Here is an 18,583-nt window from a genome sequence, read left to right as displayed (position 1 = left end):
GCATTGTGCTAAGCTACTGGATGCTCAGTGATTACAAATAACCGCAAAATGAAACAACAACACACATATTACTTGTTCTTATGGATCTTACCATCTATTGGGGAGACATCATTGCATATCTCCACATTTGGGAAATTTTATCTTAAATGTATGTGGGGCATAGAGTCTTGTTCACGTAGCGCTCTAAGGTTCTTTTTTATATATTTTTCTCTACTGTGAAGGAAAGTTCAGTCCTGAATTAGTAGCTTACACACACACATACACACACACGCACACGTACACACATTCTTCCTGAAAGCAAATGAACAAAGCATTTGGTAATAAAGAAAATAAGTTTCAGGAAAAAACACAAAACAAAACTATAACCCTGTCTGCTTCTGCTTACATTAATAAGCCAGGCTATATAACTGATGAGAATATGTCGCATTTAACTTTGAAGCACTTGCATTTAAATTACTTTGCTGGTTTAGGGCTTTCTCAAGAATAAAGAATACGTATTTGTTTTATGTTTTCATAATGAATTGGCTAATGCTTGTGATCCTTCCATACCAAAAAGACATTTTTAAGGTGACTCCAACTATGTAAAAAATAATTATTATACTATTTCTATTATTATTATATTCTATGACTGTAATAGCATGATCATTCTTATTATTACTAACATTACATCGCTTCTCGGCCTTTTGGCTAAGATCAAGTGTAGTATTACTAACATTACAAACATGCTTTCATTAGGCTTCAAAGAAAATTTGCCTTTCACATACCTCTTTTCAAATAGTTTTCTCATGAATCCTCAAAAATTAACTTCGGTTTAGTTATGCAGCTTTTTAAATATGAAATTACATATTTATCGACAGTGACTTATCCAAGGCAACATAATTAAATTGTCAATGTAGATTTGTGTTATTCATCCAGGTCTTTCTGATTCCAAAGTTTTGCTGTATTCCACATATGCTTTTGGATAGGTATGGGCTTATTTCCTTTAGGAAAGGAGTGACTTCCTTTGTTTTATACAACTGTTGTCCAGTACAACTTGCTAATATATAATATATACATGAACAACAGACAGAGAAAGGAGAAATAAACCATCCATGCCATGCCAGTGACAAAGAAACATCTTTACAGTGACATGGAGACGAAGCCACTAGAAATGGGTATATATTTGACTTTTTAGTCTATTAAAATGGTCTTAACAGACCACTCAATAATTTTCAAACATCTATGAAATCTTTCTTAGTTTTCATTATGAGTATAATACCTTTTATTCATTTACCAAATATAAAATTGGTAAATTTTATATTAGTATACATTTAAATATAGTATACATTACTATTTAATGTAATTTTTCAAGTAAGAGATAATTTCCCTCCCAAAGTGTCAGCTATATTTCTGCATGAGGCCAAGCTCTACATACCCCGGCCTCCTGACTCAGGGCAGCATTGAGGTTCACATACCTGGGCTGAACTATCTACTCTCCACCGCAACCCACCTCACCTCCAACACAAATACACATGCACACACATACGCACAATCCCAAGCTATTCTAAGTAAAGTACCTCATTGACTTCTACCACATTGGAAGGAAAACTGTCATTCTGATGTTGCTCAGTGTTAAAAACAGCTGTAGCCAGTAAAGAAACCTAAAATGAGCTAGTTGATGAGCACTCAACCAACAAGACAAATAAAAGGCAAAAAATAAAGATCTAAATCAAAACTTTCAAGTAAACTGCAGTCTAACAATAAAAGTTCAGCAAAATGCATTGCTTCTCTCTCTATGTATTATTTGAAAAAGGCTCTATTAACAACAACAAACAGCTAACAAAATTTTGGGGAAAAATTTGTGATTCAAAACATCTAGTTTATAGACAAATTGCAAAATATTTAGTGGTTGACTGAATTTAATAATTTTTTAAATGACTGTATATAAAGTCCCTGTTAAAATTCCCAATAATATAACTATCTTTTTCTACTATATTCCTACAAGAAGCAAAAAATATTATCAATAATTTGGGGCATATGCAAACCCACAGCAAATATTTTTATCTGATGTCTAAAAATTACACAGATGATTCAATAATCAATAATTTTTATCTCACATGGGGTGTGGCAGGCCTATTATAAACCAACAAAAATGAGTTTCCATTATGAATTCAGTAGAAGAGTCCTTGGCATACCTGTTGAAAGATGTGCTATTGAAAACTAAATATGATTCAAAATACTAAAGTGTTCCAATAAGACATCTACTTCACTAATTCCTCCTTTTTTTTTTTTTGAGACGGAGTCTCGCTCTGTCGCCCAGGCTGGAGTGCAGTGGCGTGATCTTGGCTCACTGCAAGCTCTGCCTCCCGGGTTCACGTCATTCTCCTGCCTCAGCCTCCCGAGCAGCAGGGACTACAGGCGGCCACCACCACGCCCAGCTAATTTTTGTATTTTTAGTAGAGACGGGGTTTCACCGTGTTAGCCAGGATGGTCTCTATCTCCTGACCTCGTGATCCACCTGCCTCGGCCTCCCAAAGTGCTGGGATTACAGGTGTGAGCCACCGTGCCTGGCCAATTCCTCCATTTTTTATCATTTACAAAAATGACCCCATGTCCCAGGTTGATAATTGGATTTGAAATTATGGCTCAAAATGTCACTGAACATAAAAAAAGCAGTTTGTCCACTGGTGACAGGATCTGCTCACCTGCCAGCAGCTTCCTGGATCTCTCATTTGTATGCTTCCACTTTAATTTCCGCCATCTCTGCAGCTTGTAATGCCTTTTTAAAGCCCTTGTTACTTTGAAAACATGTTTTAACATCCCTCTCCATTTTGGTTCTTGGCTGGCTGTCCCGTGTGAATCCAGTTTTGCTCTCTTTTTAGTTTCAAGCACAGAAGCCTTCTGAGAGAGGCTTTCCTAAAACCAGCTCTGCGCCTGGGTGATCACTACTGGCAGGGCCTACCTGAAGGGGACTTTACACACAAGAGGAGAAAAGGAATTATAAATATGGAATTTAGAATATTGTCTGTCTGTCAATCTTCTTCTATTTCCTTATTCCTTTCCTGTCAGCCACATTCTCCAGTCCCATAAAGTCAACATATATCTCTAGCGTGGGACACTAAGGGACTTTATAATGCAGTTTCTTACTTCCTATTTTAATATGGTTAAAGAGAAACCCAGATAAGTTATGTGACTTTTGCAAAACTACACAAACTGCTAGAGCTAGAACTAAGACTTTGCCAAAAAAATTTCCTGGTTCCCCATTCCTCTTTTAAACTACTTAATTATTCTCTTTGCGTCCATTGTTCAAGTTGTTGTAGTTGGGAAAAATTTTAAATCCTCCATTAAAGGACAGAAATTGTTATTGGAAAATTAAACTAAGTTTAAACATTTTTAATTGTATGTAGAAAATATGCTTCAGATCTCAGAATTGTCAGTTGGATAATAAAGGGTATGTCCTATATTGTACATTTGGATGACCAGAAACAGATGCCATTACTATACATACTCAGCTTTTTGAGCTAAGGAAATCCCCATGAAATCTTTGCAGACTCAGGCCCCTTCTCCATAGACACAACTCTCTGGGTGATATTAAATGAATCGGGATAGTGTTTCAAAGCCTCTCAACTAGAAGATCTGACAGATTGAGGTAAAGGAGTCTGTTCTCTGCTCCATAGTTGGGTTCCTCTATGAAAACCATGAAAGAAAGAGCCTCAGTCTCCTCATCTATAAAATGGGGATAGCCACATTTGCTTCAAAGCATTTCTGAAGCACCCTATAGCATACATACATACACACGTACACACAAACACACACCCATATAATGTATATATAAGTAATTTTTTCAATTGAACACTGTTGTGTAAACATTTACAAGCTAATGCTTGTACCCTTAGAATCCACTCTAGTTGTCTCCTTTGTGAAATCAGCTTGTGAAAAGCTTCAACAGCCTAGTTCAATTGGTGAAGTTGTATCCCTATTTCCCTCAAGTATTGATTCAGGGATGTACCCATATATAGGCCTATGAAAATGAGCACAGAAAGTTTCCCCGGATACAATGAGGACGTAAGTATGAGATGATAGAAGCTCTCTCTTCTCCAAGATAAGGCATGATATAGATATTAGACCTGAAGCGTCTTTAATTTTAACAGGAATGAAATAAGCCTGGAATTGAACTCACACAAAAGCAAGATGGTAGAGCCAAAAGAATCGCTGAGAACAGGAGCTGACACTGATAAACCATGCTATATCCTGCCCTACCTCTACCTCTGGCCTTTCAGATACATGTTTTGATATGATTTGTAATTTTAAACCAATTGATTTGGAATTTCTGTTTCTTGAAATCCAAAACATCCTAACTTATAGAAAATGGAAGGTAATTTGTTTTATAAATGTTGATTTGTTTTCATTCAAATACAAGAGCAAGGGAATCTGAACAGAATGCCTGCTTTTAGCCTCACCTTTTACCACGAGCCTACCTGGAAGGCCAGTGAGTCAGGTATGCACTAACCAGGGCCATTACAGATTTTAAACTGCATATTTTAAATTTCTCCAAGAACTCTCTATCTGAGGAGATGGGAATACAATCTGCTATCTGAAAAAAAGCACAGAAGGAAGTTTCTGTCCAGGGAAAAATCATAACATCAGTGGATAGGTTTTGCTTTTCTCCTCTGCCACAATTCTCCTTATATTAAGGGGGAATTGGAATGGAGGTCAGCATTTGTGGAATCTGATTAATGGGAAATTGGGATGTGTAGACACTTACTTTAGGTTTAGTGAGATAGAATTATGTGAGTTTTGAAATATTACTTATAGGCATAGTTCTTGCTAACTGTCCTGTATGGGTTTGATTCAGTATGACGCACATGTGCAGGGCCAGAAATTGTACAATGTTAATATGTCCGATGACAGCAGACACCAGAAGTGGGTGGGTAATGGGAGGAGAAATCAGTTTTAACATGTCCTCATCTAGAAGCTACCAGTGCAAAAACTTTCAAGTCATCAGATGTGTTTGTTTTTTTGTTTGTTTTTACTTTAAGTTCTGGGATAGATGTGCAAAACGTGCAGGTTTGTTACATAGGTATACATGTGCCATGATGGTTTGCCTGTCAACCCATCATCTAGGTTTTAAGCCCCACATGCATTAGGTATTTGTCCTAATGTTCTCCCTCCACTTGCCACCCAGCCCCTGACAGGCCCCTGTGTGTGATGTTCCCCTCCCTGTGTCCATGTTTTGTAATTGTTCAACTCCCACTTATGAGTGAGAGCACACAGTGCTTGGTTTTTTGTTCCTGTGTTGGTTTGCTGAGAATAATGGCTTCCAGCTTCATCCATGTTGCTGCAAAGGACGTGAACTCATTCTTTTTTATGGTTGCATAGTATTCCATGGTGTATATGTGCCACATTTTCTTTATCCAATCTATCATTAGTGGGCATTTGGGTTGGTTCCAAGTCTTTGCAATTGTAAATAGTGCTGAAATAAACATACATGTGCATGTCTTTATATTAGAATGATTTATAATCCTTTGGGTGTATACCCAGTAATGGGATTGCTGGGTCCATGGTATTTCTAGTTCTAGATCCTTGAGGAATCTCCACACTGTCTTCCACAATGGTTGAACTAATTCATGCTCCCACCAACAGTGTAAAAGCGTTCCTATTTCTCCACAGCCTCGCCAGCATCTGTTGTTTCCTGATTTCTTAATAATCATCATTCTGTCATGAGATGATATCTCATTGTGGTTTTGATTTGCATTTCTCTAATGGCCAGTGATGATGAGTTTTTTTCATATGTTTCTTGGCCGCATAAATGTCTTCTTTTGAGAAGTATCTATTCATATGCTTTGCCCACTTTTTGATGGGGTTGTTTGCTTTTTTCTTGTAAATTTGTTTAAGTTCCTTGTAGATTCTGGATATTAAACCTTTGTCAGATAGGTAGATTGCAAAAATTTCCTCCCATTCTGTAGGTTGATTGTTCACTCTGATGATAGTTTATTTTGCTGTGCAGAAGCTCTTTAGTTTAATTAGATCCCATTTGTCAATTATGGCTTTTGTTGCCATTGCTTTTGGTGTTTTAGTAAATGAAGTCTTTGCCCACGCCTATGTCCTGAACAGTATTGCCTAGGTTTTCTTCTAGGGTTTTTATGGTTTTAGGTTTTACTTTAAGTCTTTAATCCATCTTGAGTTAATTTTTGTATAAGGTGTAAGGAAGGGGTCCAGTTTCAGTTTTCTGCATATGGCTAGCCAGTTTTCCCAGCACCTTTTATTAAATAGGGAATCCTTTTCCCATCACTTGTTTTTGTCAGGTTTATTGAAGATCAGATGGTTGTAGATGTGTGGTGCTATTTCTGAGGTCTCTGTTCTGTTCCATTGGTCTATATATGTATATTTTGGTACAAGTACCATGCTGTTTTGGTTACTGTAGCCTCATAGTATAGTTTGAAGTCAGGTAGCGTGATGCCTCCAGCTTTGTTCTTTTTGCTTAGGATTGTCTTGGCTATATGGGCTCTTTGTCCTCTTTGTACCTCTGGAAGAATTTGGCTGAACCCGTCTGGTTCTGGGCCTTTTTTTTGGTTGGTAGGCTATTAATTACTGCCTCAATTTCAGAACTTGTTATTGGTCTATTTAGGGATTTGACTTCTTCCTGGTTTAGTCTTGGGAGGGTGTATGTGCCCAGGAATTTATCCATTTCTTCTAGATTTTCTAGTTTATTTGCATAGAGGTGTTTATAGAAATCTCTGATGGTAGTTTGTATTTCTGTGGGATCAGTAGTGATCTCCCCTTTATTTTTTATTGTGTCCATTTGATTCTTCTGTCTTTTCTTGTTTATTATTCTGGCTAGCGGTCTATCTACTTTGTTAATATTTTTAAAAAACCAGCTCCTGGATACACTGATTTTTTTAAGGGTTTTTCATGTCTCTATCTCATTCAGTTCTGCTCTGATCATAGTTATTTTTTGTCTTCTGCTGGCTTTTGAATTTATTTGCTCTTGCTTCTCTAGTTCTTTTAATTGTGATGTTAGGGTGCCAATATTAGATCATTCCAGCTTTCTGATGTGGGCATTTAGTGCTACAAATTTCCCTCTTAACACTGCTTTAGCTGTGTCCCACAGAATCTGGTACATTGTCTCTTTGTTCTCATTGGTTTCAAAGAACTTATTTATTTCTGCCTTAATTTCGTTATTTACCCAGTAATCATTCAGGAGCAAGTTGTTCAATTTCCATGTAGTTGTGTGGTTTTGAGTGAGTTGTATTTTTTTTGTTTTGTTTTTGTTTTTTTTGAGATGAAGTCTTGCTCTGTTGCCCAGGCTGGAGTGCCGTGGCGTGATCTCAGCTCACTGCAACCTCTGCTGCCCGGGTTCAAGAGATTCTCCTGCCTCAGCTCCTGAGTAGCTGGAATTACAGGCGTGTGCCACCACATCCAGCTAATTTTTGTATTGTTACTAGAGATGGGGTTTCAACATCTTGGCCAGGCTGATCTTGAACTCCTGACCTTGTGATCCACCCGTCTCGGCCTCCCAAAGTGCTGGGATTACAGGCGTGAGCCACCAAGCCTGGCCCTTGAGTAAATTTCTTAATCCTGAGTTCTAATTTGATTTCACTGTGGTCTGAAAGACTGTTTGTTACAATTTCATTCTTTTGTATTTGCTGAGGAGTGTTTTACTTCCAATAATGTGGTCGATTTTAGAATAAGTAAGTGCTATGTGGTGCTGGGAAGAATGTACATTCTGTTGATTTGGGGTGGAGAGTTCTGTAGAGGTCTATTAGGTCTGCTTGGTCCAGAGCTGAGTTCAAATCCTGATCATATTGTTAATATTCTGTCTCATTGAGCTGTCTAATATTGACAGTGGGGTGTAAAAGTCTCCCACTATTATTGTGTGGTAGTCTAAGTCTCTTTGTAGGTCTCTAAGAACTTCTTTTATGAATCTGGGTTTTCCGTATTGGGTGCATATATATTTAGGATAGTTAGTGCTTCTTGTTGCATTGATCCCCTTACCAATATGTAATGCCCTTCTTTCTCTTTTTTGATCTTTGTTGGTTTACAGTCTGTTTACAGAGGATTACATCTCTGCTTTTTTTTTTTTTTTTTTTGCTCTCCATTTGCTTGGTAAATATTCCTCCAACCCTTTATTTTGAGTCTATGTGAGATGAGTCTCCTGAATACAGCTCATGGATGGGTCTTGACTCTATCCAATTTGCCAGTCTGTGTCTTTTAATTGGGGCATTTAGCCCATTTACATTTAAGGTTAATATTGTTATGTGTGAATCTGATACTGTCACTATGATGCCGGCTGGTTATTTTGCACATTAGTTGCAGTTTCTTCATAGTGTCATTGGTCTTTATGCTTTGGTGTTTTTGCAGTGGCTGATACCAGTTTTTTCTTTCCATATTTAGTGCTTCCTTCAGGAGCTCTTTTAATGCAGGCCTGGTAGTGTCAAAATCCCTCAGCATTTGCTTGTCTGTAAAGGATTTTATTTCTCCTTCACTTATGAAGCTTATTTTGGCTGGATATGAAATCCTGGGTTGAAAATTCTTTTCTATAAGAATGTTGAATATTGGCCCCTCAATCTCTTCTGGCTTGTAGAATTTCTGCAGAGAGATCCACTGTTAGTCTGATGGGCTTCCCTTTGTGGGTAACCTGACCTTTCTCTCTGGCTGCACTTAATATTTTTTCCTTCTTTTCAACCTTGGAGAATCTGACGATTATGTGTCTTGGGGTTGCTCTTCTCAAGGAGTATTGTAGTGGTGTTCTCTGTATTTCTTGAATTTGAATGCTGGTCTGTCTTGCTAGGTTGGGGAAGTTCTCCTGGATAATATCCTGAAGTGTGTTTTCCAACTTGGTTCCATTCTCCCTGTCACTTTCAGGTACACAAATCGATCATAGGTTTGGTCTTTTCACATAGTCCTCTATTTCTTAAAGGCTTCGTTCATTCCTTTTCATTCTTTTTTCGCTAATCTTGTCCTCATGCCTTATTTCAGTGAGTTTATCTTCAATCTCTGGTATCCTTTCTTCTGCTTGATTCGGCTATTGATACTTGGGTATGCTTCACGAAGTTCTCGTGCTGTTTTTCATCTCCAACAGGTCATTTATGTTCCTCTCTAAACTGGTTATTCTAATTAGCAGTTCCAGCAACCTTTTATCAAGGTTTTTATCAAGGTTTTAGCATTTGGGTTAAAATATGCTCTTATAGCTCAGAGGAGTTTGTTATTACCCACCTTCTGAAGCCTACTTCTGTCAATTCATCAATCTCATTCTCCGTCCAGTTTTGTGCCCTTGCTGGAGAGGAGTTGCGGTCATTTGGAGGAGAAGAGGCACTCTGGTTTTGGGAATTTTCAGCGTTTTTGTGCTGGTTTTTCCTCATCTTTGTGGATTTATCTACCTTTGATCTTTGAGGCTGATGACCTTTGGCTGGAGATTTTTTATGGGGGTCCTTTATGTTGATGGTGATTTGTTGCTTTCTGTTTGTTAGTTTTTCTTTAACAGTCAGGCCCCTTTGCTGCCGGTCTGCTGCAGTTTGCTGGAGGCCCACTCCAGACCCTGTTCACCTGGGTATCACTAGCAGAGCCTGCAGAACAGCAAAGATTGCTGCCTGCTCCTTCCTCTGGAAGCTTTGTCCCAGAGGGGCACCGGCCTGATGCCAACCAGAGCTCTCCTGTATGAGGTGTCTGTCGACCCCTGTTGTGAGGTCTCTCTCAGTCAGGAGGCATGGGGGTCAGTGACCCACTTGAGGAGGCAGTCTGTCCCTTAGCTGAGCTGGTGCGCTGTGCTGGGAGAATCCCTCTGTCAGGATCAGCTGCTCTCTTCAGAGCAGGCAGGCAGAAATGATTGAATCTGTTGAAGCTGCACCCACAGCCGCCCCTTCCCCCAGGTGCTCTGTCCCAGGGAAATGGGAGTTTTATCTGTAAGCCCCTGACTGGGGCTGTTACCTTTCCTTCAGAGATGCCCTGCCCAGTGAGGAGGAATCTAGAAAAGCAGTCTTGCCATAGCCACTTTGCCACACTATGGTGAATTTTGCCCAGTCCAGACCTCCCAGCCTCCTTGACACTGTCAGGGGAAAACCACCTACTAAAGCCTCAGTAATGGCGGACACCCCTCACCCCACCAAGCTCATCCCAGGTCAACTTCAGACTGCTGTGCTAGCAGCGAGAATTTCAAACCAGTGGTTCTTAGCTTGCTGGGCTCCATGGGAGTGGGACCCGCTGAGCGAGGCCACTTCGCTCCCTGGCTTCAGCCCCCTTTCCAGGGGAGTGAACAGTTCTGTCTCACTGGGGTTCCAGGTGCCACTGGGGTGTGAAGAAAAAAACTCCTGCAGCTAGCTTGGTGCCTGCCAAACAGCCACCCAGTTTTGTGCTTGAAACCCAGGGCTTTGGTGGTGTAGGCACACTAGGGGATCTCCTGATCTGCAGATTGCAAAAATCCTGGGAAAAGTGCAGTAACCCAGCTGGGTAGCACGGCTTCCCATGGCTGGGGAGGGAGGTCCCTCAGCTCCTTGTACTTCCTGGGTGAAGCAATGCCCCACCCTGATTCTTCTCACCCTCCATGGGTTGGGCCCACTGCCTAACCAGTCTTAATGAAATGAACAGGGTACCTCAGTTGGAAATGCAGAAGTCACACACCTTCTGCATTGGCCTTGCTTAGAGCTGCAGATTGGAGCTGTTCCTATTCGGCCATCTTGGCCCCTCCCTTGAAGATGTGTAAAATTTTAAACAGATAATTTTGTTAATTGATAACTATTAAAAATCAAATTGCTCTGTTTTCTCTTTTTAATTCATCACTAGAAGATTTTGTGTGTGTGTGTGTTTCTGAACACAATCTATAGTGTAAAGTAAGAGTACATTTTGTGGGAACATGCATATTCTATGCATTCTAAATATGCATTAAAAATTTGATTTCTCATGCCAGAGGCAAAGCTGAATCATCTTTCTTAATTTTTTATAGAAAATGTTAACAAGTTATTGAGTTATGACAATTTTAACAAAAACTGCAGTCAAAATATATGTGGAAAATGGGTATAGAGGTGTGCTAACCAACTAGTTAATAAAAGTATTGTTACTTTTTTGAATTTTGTGATGTTCTTTGTATTTCTCAGGTTTTAAAAATCCAAATTTGTTCTACTTTTTCTTAGCATAAACACATATTTGCATTTAAATCTAGCTTTTAATTGCAATTACAGTGTATTTTTTCTAAAGAGGGTTCCCCTAAAGTAAATGTGTATCAACTTCCAAAAACTTTGGATTCTTCCTAAGGTGTGTACTAGGAATTATGTAGAAAAAATGATTAATAATTCAATTATCTGTGTGAGGATAAAAACTTTTATAAAGAGTTACATTTAAGAACGATCCTGCAAAGTAAGTAGAGAAAACTGGGGTAAATAGAGGAAGGAAACATTAGTCTTTAGTTCAAAAGTCACTGAAATACCTCTACTGAACACTCTATCTCAAATTGTACCCCACACTCACCCTGCCTAGTGATATGGTTTGTCTGTGTCCCCACCCAAATCTCACCTTGAATTGTAATAATCCCCACATGTCAAGGGCAGGGCCAGGTGGAGATAATTGAATCATGGGGGTGGTTTCCCCCATACTGTTCTTGTGATAGTGAATAAGTCTCACGAGGTCTGATAGTTTGATAAATGGGAGTTCCCCTGCCCAAACCCTCTTGCCTGCCACCACGTAAGACATGATTTTCTTCTCCTTTGCCTTCCTTCCACCGTGATTGTGAGGTCTCCCCAGCCATGTGGAACTGTGAGTTCATAAACCTCTTTCCTTTATAAATTACCCAGTCTCGGGTATGTCTTTCTTAGCAGCATGAGAACAGACTCCTACACCTAGTCACTCTCTATTCTATTGCTCTGAGTGTTCATTACTTTTTATTTATATATATTCACTAAAATATAAGCTTCATAAAAGCAACAATTTGTTCCACCTTGTTTATCACTGGAATCCTACAGCCTAAAACAGTACCTGCCATATAGCACATAATAAACATAGGTGCTTTATAAATATTTGTTTAGTGAATGGTTGAATACCTTAAAGTTTCCTATATTCATGCACACTTCTTTGATTTTAATTATTTGGCAAAAGAGAATAGCCAATAAGATACCAGAATACTTCCAAATCTAGTTAAGTTTTGTTTCTGTATGTTGAGCTTTCAAAACCCTATGGTAGTTTTATTTACAGTTATTAAACATACACACACACACACACACACAGAGAAAATTGGAGCAATCTAGAAAGTCAAACCTGGAATTTTAAAAAATTACTCTCTCTATAACCATTTTCAGAAAAGCAGAAAAATAAATGATCAGACTAAAAAGATACATCTGGCCACCATATTAAAAACGCAACATCTTGACAACAGCTAATTTAATTGGAAATTGTGCAGAAATTTTCTCACAGAGCTCACAAATCTTAGCAGTTGTGCTGATAATCTTTCCAGGAACTTAGAAGCAATCCTGATACTTTTGGTGTAAGTTACTTCTTTTAATCATGTAAATTTTTTTAGGTGAAAGTTATATTTTGTAATCATGAATAAGAGGACCCAAAGGGATCTTCTCAGTTCCAGGCAACTCTCCAGTCACAAGAACGGGACAAAGATTTCCCAACACTAGCTTGCCTATGGCGTTAAACTTTATCTGGCATAATTTTCTCCATCACAATTTTGAAGCTGAAAGGGACCTTGGTAGTCTCTGTGGCAGAAATGGATGCATACCAAATAGTCACTTTCCACCTTCTCCTTGCAGACAGAACCTCTTTTTGTTTTGGGGCAAAAATGTGCCCAGGTCTCTATTTGTTGTCACATTTCCTTTTTCAGCTAGAGGTTGCCATATGACATATTTCTGGTGGCAATATGTAAGAAAGACACAATCTAATTTTTTTTTAAAAAAATCCTGATATAAGAAACTAGCATAGCAGGCAGCTGAATTGAATGTAGGTGCAAAGTGTGGAGCTGTAGCTGCCACTTTATGACCATGAGGTGACAAGCAAACAGCTAGGAATAGTGAGTATCATACAGCCACCGGCCATGTGTTAGATTACTCATCTCCAAACCACTTACGTAAGAAACAGAAGCCTATATTTAAGTTAGTATTAGCTAGGCTTCTGCCACTTACAGCCAAAAGTATTGGTATTATAGTTATTACCTCTAATGCCTTTATTTAGGAGAAAAAAACAACTGAGGCTCAATGAGAACAAAAAATTTGGCTGGAGTCGTTGATATTTTCGGTAAGAAATACAAGAGCCCGTTCTTCCTGATACTCACAAGAACAACACATGGACGTTGGGTAAGATTAGGGGTCTGCTTCATCTGCCTCTTCAAGGCAAGGAAACATTGAACATGGCAAAATGCTTACAGTAGAAAATGTCAGAATTGTTGATAATTACAAAGATGAGTGCTAGATATTAATACCCTGAAATATTTGTATAGAATATTAATCTTTTAAAAATATTTTATGTAACATACTGAAGCCAAATTACTATCATCCACAATAAAATATGTGTACATTATTGGATCAAAACATCTGGATGACAAGTCAAAGATTCTGTTATTCATTAAGCTCTTCTTTATTCTCATTTCTAATTATCCAACTATCTACATGCTTTGACATCACGAAAATTCAGTCGAGTTAAGTGTCGAGTTAAGGAGGAATTTGTGATTTGAGTAATACAATTACTGTGATTTGAGACCTCCAATCTTTACTTTTCTTTCATGGTTTTTTTCTTTTAATAAAGGATTCTAGAAGACTCCAGATTGACTCTATGCCATCTATGTTTTGTTTCAGTCTTCAGTTATTAATTTATGCTAAATTAAAGTTGACAACTTTGTATATAACTTCTTATAAAGAAAGTTTTTCTCTGACTTACTAATGCTAACAGCATTGCTGTCTCTTTACCACATTTCCATGCAAATAACTGACAAACAAATAAATACTCTTAGTAAGGCATTTGGTATCTTCATCTTCTTTCATGAAAATGCAATTCTGAGATTTCCAATTATACATTTGAACCATATGTGAACTATGACTTCAATGAACAGGAACTTCAATATGCTTTTGCAGTCATGGACCATGTATTGTATCCCTTTTATGATAGTATTTTCTTTATAATTCACTGTTGCAAGGCAGCTGATGCAAGTGCCTGTGTGCCCCCACTTCTTGGCATGTTCTTTCTCTTTCTGTGCCATTTTCACATTCCCAATCCAATGGAAGATCTAAAAATGGTTGCAGAGGAAAAATAAGACTTTCTGTTTCACCTCCAAAATGTGAATGCAAATACATGGCACAGGTGTCACCATGGGGGACAGTAAGGGTCAGTTATGGCACTCTTTCTGACTTAAATTTGGCCTTGAATTCTTCTCAGCACATTGCAATTCAGTCCATTCAAATTGGCACTCAGGACAATCTACTTGCTGTCAATATAACCTTCTTAATCTAAATTTAATGTACGCTTTCCACAGTTCTGTCCCCCCTACCAGTTTCTCCTTTGGAATAAAAATATTGAGTAATTTTGTATCAATGATTATAATGAAAAGAAAGAGAACTCTTTGGCACGTATGTGGTGTGTGTGTGTGTGTGTGTGTGTGTGTGTGTGTGTGTGTCTATGTGATTTCAAACTGGAAGGCATAAGTGACTCCAGTGGAAGAAAGACCCACATTCCAAAATATACATCAAATGTATCCACTCCTTTTCATCTTAATTTCTTTCAGCCAAGGTATAACTACCACTTCCCCCACAAAACTACTGTGACAATCACACATCCATCTTCTTATAGCCACTTGTACCTCTGTCTATCCATCATTTCATGCAGCAGCTAGAGGAGCTTTCACTAATGAAAATCTGTTGCTTATTCCACTCTTATAATTCTTCAACGAATCTCATTACACCTAAAACAAATATCAGAATCATTAGCATCATCTATAAAAATCTATAAAATCTGGCAAGCCCCTGCTTTCATTTTATCCTCCTTATCAAATATTCATTATTTTGTTCATTTCATTCCATTCTCAATGATCTTCTGCTTCTGAAACTGCTACGCTCATTCTGTCCAAGGCCTTTCACTCATTTATTCATTTAATTTATATTTATTAAGTGTTTCATTTATTTCAAGCAGTTCACTGTCTCTTCACTTGGTTAGTTCCTACATTGATACTGCAGGATGAAAACCCTTCTACAAGAAGGCCTCATCTGCCTATGATAGAAACTTCTATGTGTTCAACAAAGCCTTTTACTGTTCTTCTTTCTACACTTCTGTCATTCTCAGTTTGTTCCTACATCTCTAAGCAGGATGCAACTAGTATTTACCTACTGGATGTAAATAGAATTGTGACATGCCACTTCTAAGCTGAAGTGTTTAAAAATAGGAGTGGTAGAAGCAAAGGATAATGCCCTGAATCGTTGGGAGGAAGACTTCAGGTTTTCTAGCTTCTAGAGGTCACCTGCCTTCCTTGGCTCCATATCACACTGCCTTCTACTTCAATGACACATTTCTTCTCTGACTCTGGTGTCTCTGACTCCCTCTTATAAGGGACCTTGTGATTACATTGGGCCCACCTGAATAATCCAGGACACTGTCTCCATCTCCATTGCTTAATTTAATCATATCTGTAAAGTTCCTTTTGCTATGTCAGGTAACATTTTTGCAGGTCTGGGACATGGATATCTTGGGAATGGCAATGGGGAGCAAGCATTCTCCCTATCACACCAAATGACAAGATATAGGCCTATTGAAGGTTACAACTGAAAAGGCTCATTAATATTCAAACCCAAGGCAAACATAAATCCAAAGGTGAGGCTTTTCTACTATAGCATATTATCTGCAGGAGCTTCAGAGTAGCCATAATTAAATTTGAAAGAGAGAGTCATATGAAGAAAGAAGAAAAGAGCAGATTTGAGAGCTACATATAAAAATGAACATTCATGTGAATGCTAGTATATGAATTTGGAAACAGAACAGAGGCTACCAAACTTCCATGGAATTGTATTGCCACTCAAAAAGGAGCTTAGAGTAAAAAAAAAAAAATCACTTGTCTGTTCAAGCCTTTAAACAACTTTCCAGCTCCACACTTGCACCAACTGGAAATAGGCTTTGGAAATGGCATTGCCCTCGATTACGGCATGACCTCAACACCTCCCATTGGACAAAGTTCTCTGGTGAGTTATCTGGCCTTACATAGAATATCCACCCAAGTATGCCCACATATTTGAGACTTTTAATATCTTATTTTATCATCTGCCATAGCAATTCCTGTCATAGTTTTTGCTGTTCTTCCAAGAGTCATTTAAAGAGCATGTTTGCATTATCACCTGGTGTTTTTCCAAGGCTGTTAAATACTGTGTATCAGAAGAATTCTCCCAAATTGATAAACTCTCCCTTATTAAACATTATGTTCCAGCTTCCTTGATCGAAGGCCTTCAGAATCTACTTGCACGAATCCTCTCCCAGCTTCTGCCAATGCATGCTGGCTTAGTCCTGAAGCTCTTTTGGAGTATCACCCCTTGTCTCTCTTATCAGGGCCAACATTTCTCCTGCTGCCTTAGAATTCACTGAACCCTATTACAGGCCTGGTGTTGAGAATGTATAGCTGTTTTCAAATATATGGTTTTATATATTTTATAAGATTGGTATACTGCAGAAGATAGCCCATACCTAGCATATATAGAGAAGCATATATAGAGAAGTAGACAATGGAATGTGAACGTGTGTGTGTGTGTGTGTGTGTGTGTGTATGTATGTATGTATGTATGTGTCTAGTAGACCACAGAATAAGCCACAAAAAAAATAAGCAATTAACATGCGGATGCTGTCAGAGATGTTAGCTAAACTTCAAAAGGATAGGATATAAGGAAACTCCTTTTGGAAATAAAAATTCCCATAGGTTTGTAAAACGTAACTATATTTCTTGTTAAATGAAAGCATATATTCATTATCTTTCTTTATATTCCTTTCTTATCCTTCAACAGATAATCCCTGTTGTGAGTTTGCCTATTATTTCTTGACATCAAACCTCTGAATAGAGTCTGAGCAATTACAGAATCCTCCATCAAATCTTCATATGTTGTGAATGAAAATTTCAATGAATGCGTGCTTGGGAAATGAGAGGCAGATGGTCTTCGAGTCTGTATCTCTTTTATCTCCTTTGTCAACACAGAATCGACTTCACATGTCTTCTCCATTTTATTCATATCAATAAGCTTGCATTTGTTTCATAAATCATTTTTTCTTTCGCTTTTAGCAGTTCTAATCCTTTGAATGTCTTATCCACTGAAATCTTCCTGATTGCTTTTCCCCTCTTACTACTCTAATTTATTTCTCAGTTGTGTCCTCACAGTTTTTTCCTCCAGACTTTTCTAAATAAAAAGCCGTATTAACCAAGTCTTTCTTTGGCATAAAACAATTTAATAAACTTGCATATTCACATTTTCATTTGACACCTAAGTTTTGAGCATCTGCTACACAGAAGGCACTGAATAGTCAAGAGAGAACAAAACTAATTTATTCCCCTCCTCCTTCTTCACTTTCTTAAACCTGGAGAATCAAGAAGCATCACTGGGATTGAAGGAGGAAAGGAAATGGAAGGAGGTAGGGAGGGATGAAGAACAGGCCATTCTCCCTTTTCCCATTGCTCTATCATGGAAACCAAGGGATCATTCTGCTCTGAAACAAGCAGAAGTTTTGAATTGGAAACTTTTATTTGAACCTGAAAATGAGACTGTCCATCTGTGGCTGGAACAGTTAGGACTTCATGAGATCCAGTCAGAGACTGAGAAGAGGAATTTGATACAGCAGGTTTGAGAGCAATGCTTGAAAAAAAATCCAATGTCATGTCTGTACTTGACTGAGTCCAGTACTTTTTGATACCTGGATTTTACATTAATAAGTTTTTTAAGTATGAAATAAAAATGAGCTATAAAAGATGTAGAAATCTAAGATGCATTACTTACTAGTGGTGTGATATTGGACAAATAAAATAAGAATAGTAGTTTCTCACTGGATTGTCATGAGGTGTAAATTTTTTTTTTTTTTTTTTTTTTTTTTGAGACGGAGTCTCTCTCTGTCGCCCAGGCTGGAGTGCAGTGGCGCGATCTCGGCTCACTGCAACCTCTGCCTCCTGGGTTCAAGCGATTCTCCTGCCTCAGCCTCCAGAGTAGCTGGGACTACAGGCGTGTACCACGCCCAGCTAGTTTTTTGTGTTTTTAGTAGAGACAGGGTTTCACTGTGTTAGTCAGGATGGTATCGATCTCCTGACCTCATGATGCGCCCGCCTCAACCTCCTGAAGTGCTGGGATTACAGGTGTGAGCCACCGCGCCTGGCCATGAGGTATAAATTTTAAAAACTGTCAAAACATCCAGCACAATACCTGACATATAGAAAGCCTTCAACTCAACCTTGTTCACTTTCCTCAGGATTTTTTATCATTGTGTATTTTTTGAGGAGCTACTATATAACTAGGAACTATTCTAGAAAAGTGCAAGATAAATTTCTTTCTCTGTATTTTATAAGTCATTAAGGAACACAAGGATGACACAAATAAAATAAACAAGTGCAAAGTTATTGTTAAGCTAAAATGTGTGGTTTAAACTATAGTATAGTTGTTTGGAAAATTCA

General features: G+C 38.3%; 1 long non-coding RNA gene and 1 pseudogene across 1 annotated transcript in view; one reads left to right on the top strand and one right to left on the bottom strand.

Annotated features, from left to right (window-relative positions):
* LOC134737249 (uncharacterized) overlaps nucleotides 1–18,583 on the bottom strand; it is a 308,144-nt gene that overhangs the window by 91,076 nt on the left and 198,485 nt on the right. The gene's annotated exons all lie outside the window — the stretch shown is intronic.
* Nucleotides 668–830, top strand: LOC129487129 (uncharacterized; annotated as a pseudogene).

Source organism: Symphalangus syndactylus, chromosome 7 (assembly GCF_028878055.3).
Source record: "Symphalangus syndactylus isolate Jambi chromosome 7, NHGRI_mSymSyn1-v2.1_pri, whole genome shotgun sequence".
Taxonomy (NCBI): Eukaryota; Metazoa; Chordata; class Mammalia; order Primates; family Hylobatidae; genus Symphalangus; species Symphalangus syndactylus.
This window is presented reverse-complemented; position numbering and strand designations above follow the sequence as displayed.